Source organism: Colobus angolensis, unplaced genomic scaffold (genome assembly GCF_000951035.1).
Source record: "Colobus angolensis palliatus isolate OR3802 unplaced genomic scaffold, Cang.pa_1.0 Scaffold15, whole genome shotgun sequence".
In the NCBI taxonomy this organism is placed as follows: domain Eukaryota; kingdom Metazoa; phylum Chordata; class Mammalia; order Primates; family Cercopithecidae; genus Colobus; species Colobus angolensis.
In genome coordinates this window covers 7,490,269-7,494,868 of record NW_012114599.1, presented here as the reverse complement: position 1 = coordinate 7,494,868, position 4,600 = coordinate 7,490,269, and the positions used below count along the sequence as shown (strand labels likewise).

The 4,600-nt window shown below is 39.2% G+C and overlaps 1 pseudogene across 1 annotated transcript; it reads left to right on the top strand.

Annotated features, from left to right (window-relative positions):
- Positions 1-2,235: 2,235 nt before the first annotated feature.
- Positions 2,236-3,272, top strand: LOC105507527 (annotated as a pseudogene). The gene has a single exon (XR_001001116.1). The product of XR_001001116.1 is annotated as an L-lactate dehydrogenase A chain-like (transcript).
- The last annotated feature ends 1,328 nt before the right edge of the window (positions 3,273-4,600 follow it).

Below are 4,600 nucleotides of genomic sequence, written 5' to 3'. Positions count from 1 at the left end.
CCCTTGTTTTATACAGCATTTTTAGAAAATTACTAAAAATAATTTGTGACAGATGTAAAGCAGAATTGGAGTCTAGGTTCTGTTCAATACAGTTTTTTCATTACAAGAATGTCTGCTAAGATACTAAAAGCCATAAGTGAGAATACCACTTCTGTGAAGATAGAGTAGATGTACTTTTCCATATTCCTCCTGATAAGTAAAAATAGAAATCCCGAACCTTATATATAAAACAAGCATAAAGCTACTTTGAAAGGTGGAGAGAAGAAAAGGATACCAATTAAAGCCCTTGAAACCTAAAGAATGACATGGTGGTAAGCTATCTGGGTTTTCCTTTTGCCTCATATATCCCAGACTGGATGCTGGAGTAGCTGGCAACATGGAAATGCCAGTAAGTGCAGAAAATAAAGTCTCAACAAAAGCTTGCTCTCTCTAGCTAAAGGACTGGGAAATGAGAAAGCTAGCAAACCAGAAAACTTTAGATCAGGAGTTTGAGAAGAGACCAGCCTGACCAACATGGTAAAACCCCATCTCTACTAAAAAAAAAAAAAAAACAAAAAATTAGCCAGGTGTAGTGGTGAGTCCCTGTAATCCCAGCTACTCGGGAGGCTGAGGCAGGAGAATCGCTTGAGCTTGGGAGACTGACGCTGCAGTGAGTCGAGATCATGCCATTGCACTCCAGCCTGGGCAACAAGAGTTAAACTCCGTCTCAAAAAAAAAAAAAAAAAAATTTTGGCCCTTTTCTTGCTTTCAACCTTCCCGGGAAAAAAAAAACTATGATCCCACCTCAGTTCATACCAGCAAAGGCCACGTGGGGAACAAAGACTTCTACTCTCACTAGACTATAATGAAGTACCCCAAACCCCTCATGGGAGTAGAGTCAGAGAAATCCACACCAAAACAGATCTTGGTCAAAGGTCTGAAAACTAAAGACAAAAAAGTCTTGAAAGCAGCAAGAGACAAATGACAACTTACCTATAGAAGAAAAAAATTAAAATCACAGTGGATTTCTCATCAGAAACCATGGAAACCACAACAAAGTGGAACAACATTTTTCAATCTCTGGAAGAAAATAACTGTCAACCCAGAATGCTTTATGCAGCAAAAATATCCTTTAGAAGTAAAGAAAGATCAAAAAATTCTCAAATGAAGGAAAATAAAGATAATTTGTCACCAGCAGACCTACACTAAAAGAATGAATAAATGAAGATTTATAAATAGAAAGGAAGTGGTTAAAGAAGTTTCTTAAAATATTAGAAAAATTGAAAGCTACTCGGGAGGCTGAGGCAGGGGAATCACTTGAACCTGGGAAGTGGAGGTTGCAGTGAGGGGATATCACGCCACTGCACTCTAGACTGGTGACAAAGCAAGACTCTGTTGAAAGAAAGAGAGAAAGAGAGAGAGGGAGGGAGGAAGGAAGAAAGGAAGGAGAGAGAGAGAAAGAGAGAGAGAGCAAGAGAGAGAGAAGGAGAGAAGGAGGGAGAGAAGGAGAGAAGGAGGGAGAGAGGGAGAGAGAGAGAAAGAGAGAAAAAGAGACAGACAGAAAAGAGGAAAAGAAAAGAAAAAGGAAGAAAGGGAGAGGGAGAGAAAGAAAAGAAAAAGAAAGAAAGAAGAAAAAGGAAAAGAACACAGTAAGCAAAAATATAGGTAGATGTAATAGCTCTTCCTTATCCTCTTGAGCCTTCTGAATTATGTTGACAGTTGGAGCAAAAATTGTAATAATGTTTAATATGGTCTTGAATGTATGTAGAGAAAATATTTAAGACAATTTTGTTATAAATAGGGAAGGGAAAGGGACATAAAAAGAGATAAGCCTCCTACACTTCATGTGAAACTTGTAAAATGATGACACTAACAGACATTTGTGTGTGTGATAAGATGCATGTGTGTGTTGGGGTGAGTGGGTATGAGGTAATACCTAAAGCAACTACTAAGACTCAAAACATTATAGACTAATAGACTCAAAACACTATTGGAAAATCAAAATGAAATTTTACAAAATGTTCAAGCAGCCTGCATTTTGAACAGGAAAAGGGAAAAGAAAATTGAGAAATAAAAGTTAGAGAGAAAATACAGCAAAATATATAATGGCAGACTTAAACTTTAAGGTATCAATAATCATATTAAATGCAAATAATATGGTTTAAAACAAATGGTTAAAAACAAAAGGATGGAGGTGCTGGAGCTGTTGCCACCAAGTCCAGATCTCATTGCCACATGCCCCCAGTGCTTGCCTGACGTGCATTCCCAATTCCTTTTGGTTCCAAGTCCAGTATTGCAACTCTCAAGGATCAGCTGATTCATAATCTTCTAAAAGAACAACAGACCTCCCCCATTAAGATTACATTTGTTGGGGTTGGTGCTGTTGGCATGGTCTGTGCCATCAGTATCTTAATGAAGGACTTGGCAGATGAACTTGCTCTTGTTGATGTCATGGAAGACAAATTGAAGGGAGAGATGATGGATCTCCAACATGGCAGCCTTTTCCTTAGAACACCAAAGATTATCTCTGGCAAAGACCATAATGTAACTGCAAACTCCAAGCTGGTCATTATCACATCTGGGGCACGTCAGCAAGAGGAAGAAAGCTGTCTAAATTTGGACCAGCATAACGTGAACATCTTTGAATTCATCATTCCTAATGTTGTAAAATACAGCCCAAACTGCAAGTTGCTCATTGTTTCAAATCCAGTAGATATCTTGACCTATGTGGCTTGGAAGATAAGTGGCTTTCCCAAAAACTGTGTTATTGGAAGTGGTTGCAATCTGGATTCAGCCCAATTCCATTACCTGATGGGTGAAAGCTGGGAGTTCACCCATTAAGCTGCCATGGGAGGGTCCTTAGGGAACATGGAGATCCTAGTGTGCCTTTATGGAATGGAGTGAATGTTGCTGGTGTCTCCCTGAAGACTCTGCACTCACATTTAGGGACTGATACAGATAAGGAACAGTGGAAAGAGGTTCACAAGCAGGTGGTTGAGAGTCCTTACAAGGTGATCAGACTGAAAGGCTACACATCCTGGGCCATTGGACTCTCTGTGGCAGATTTGGCAGAGAATATAATGAAGAATCTCAGGTGGGTACACCCAATTTCCACCATGATTAAGGGTTTCTATGGAATAAAGGATGATGTCTTCCTTAGTGTTGCTTGCATCTTGGGACAGAATGTAATCTCAGACCTTGGGAAGGTGACTCTGACTCCTAAGGAAGAGGCCCATTTGAAAAAGAGTGCAGATACACTTTGGGGGATCCAAAAAGAGTTGCAGTATTTTTAAAATTTTTTTATTACTATGTTTTTGAGATGGATTTTCACTCTTGTTGCCCAGGCTGGAGTGCAGTGGAACAATCTTGGCTCACTGCAACATCCACCTCCCAGGTTCAAGCAATTCTGCCTCAGCCTCCCGAGTAGCTGGGATTACAGGTACCCACCACCACGCCCAGCTAATTTTTTGTATTTTTAGTAGAGAAGAGGCTTCACCATGTTGACCAGGCTGGTCTTGAACTCCTGACCTCAGGTAATTCACCCACCTCAGCCTTCCAAAATGCTGGGATTACAGGCGTGAGCCACCGCTCCCAGCCAGAGCTACAATTTTAAGGTCTTCTGATGTCATCCATTTCGCTGTCTAAGCTACAACAGGATTTTAGTTGGAGGTTGTGCATGTTGTCCTTTTTTCTGGTCTGTGATTACAACAGTAATATTAAGATGGACTGGGAAAAACATCAATTCCTAAAGTTAGAAATAGAAATGGTTTGTAAAATCCTACAGCTATATCCTAATGCTGGATGGTACTAATCCTGCGTAGTCCTAAACTGGTTAGTCTGAAATAGTTCTACTACCTCTGAGGCACCACTGCCAATGCTGCACATGCTGCAGTTGCCCCTTGAGCCAGATGGAGGTTTACCATGTGTTATGTAACTTCCTGGCTCCCTCACTGAACAATGCCTAGTCCAACCTTTTTTCCCAATCAGTCACATCCTGGGATCCAGTGTATTAATCCAATATTGCATGTCTTGTACATAATTGTTACAAAGGATCTTATTTTGTGAACTATATACATCAGTAGTGTATATTACCATATAATGTAAAAAAGACCTACATATAAACAGCGCAACCAACTATCCAAGTGTCATACCAACTAAAACCCCCAACAAACTTTGAACAGTGAAAAAGAATAAAATAAAAATAGAAGAATGGAAAAAGATAGATCACACAATCAAAAGAAAGTAGAAGTGGCCATATTGATATCAGATAAAGTAAATTTCAGAACAAACAAAATTACCAGAAACAGAGGAACATCATACAGTGATAAAAGAATTAATCCACCAATAAAATGTAGTAATCTTAAATGTGTCTGTACCAAACAATAAAGCTGCAAAATATGCAAAGCAAAAATTGATAGAACTGAAAGGAGAAATAGACAAATCCACAATTATAGCTAGAGATTTCAACATCCCTCTGTCAACAACTGACAGAACAATTAGACAGAAAATCAGCAAGGATATAAAAACTCCACAATCTATCAACCAACAGAATCTAGTCAGTGTTTATAGAACACTCTAGCCAACAATAGCAAAATATGCATTATTTTCAGGTGCCCATGGA